Raw genomic sequence first — 1,101 nt, forward strand, 5'->3', positions numbered from 1 at the left:
CTTTGGACATTCGTACGATGAATGTTTGAATAATCTTCGTTTGGTGCTCAAAAGGTGTGTGGAAAATGTCACTTTATGGTGCGCAAAGGCATTATTCTTGGGCATAAGGTCTCTAGCAAGGGTCTTGAGGTGGACAAAGCCAAGGTGGGAGTCATTGAAAATCTTCCACCACCTGTTTCTGTGAAAGGAATCCGTAGCTTTCTTGGCCATGCGGGTTTTTATCGGCGTTTCATCATGGACTTCTCGAAGATATCTAAGCCATTGTGCAACTTGCTCGAAAAGGATGTGCCTTTCAAATTTGATGATGAATGTTTGGCAACATTCGAGACTCTCAAGACGAGTTTAATAACTGCACCAGTTATTACGGCACCGGATTGGACAGAACCCTTTGAGATGATGTGTGATGCGAGTGATTATGCGGTGGGAGCAGTTCTTGGGCAGCGCAAGAATAATCTTTTTCATGTGGTCTACTATGCTAGTAAGACTCTAAATGGAGCTCAAATGAACTACACCACTACTGAGAAGGAGCTCTTAGCTATAGTCTTTGGTTTCGAAAAATTTCGATCTTATCTGCTTGGGATAAAGGTGACAGTATTCACTGATCATTCTGCCATTCGCTATCTAGTCTCAAAGAAGGATTCGAAGCCTAGACTTATTCGTTGGGTGCTCTTGCTACAGGAATTTGAGTTAGAGATCAATGATCGAAAAGGTACTGAGAATCAAGTAGCTGACCATCTCTCTAGATTGGAGAATCCCGATTCTACTTCACATGAAAAGACATTGATCAACGAATCTTTTCCGGATGAGCAGTTGTTCGCAGTTCAGGAGGAAGAGCCATGGTTCGTAGATATTGTGAACTATATTGTCAGTAATATAATGCCTCCTAATATGAATACAGCTCAAAAAAAGAAGTTTCTGCATGAGGTGAAGTGGTACATGTGGGATGAACCATATTTGTTTAGACAAGGAGCTGACCAGATCATCAGGAGATGTATCCCATTCTGTGAGACGGAGGGGCTATTACGAGACTGCCATTCCACAGTTTACGGTGGACATTATGGTGGTGAAAAGACAGCAGCTTGTATTCTGCAAGCAAGTTTT

This window comes from Apium graveolens, chromosome 1 (genome assembly GCF_009905375.1).
Source record: "Apium graveolens cultivar Ventura chromosome 1, ASM990537v1, whole genome shotgun sequence".
In the NCBI taxonomy this organism is placed as follows: Eukaryota; Viridiplantae; Streptophyta; class Magnoliopsida; order Apiales; family Apiaceae; genus Apium; species Apium graveolens.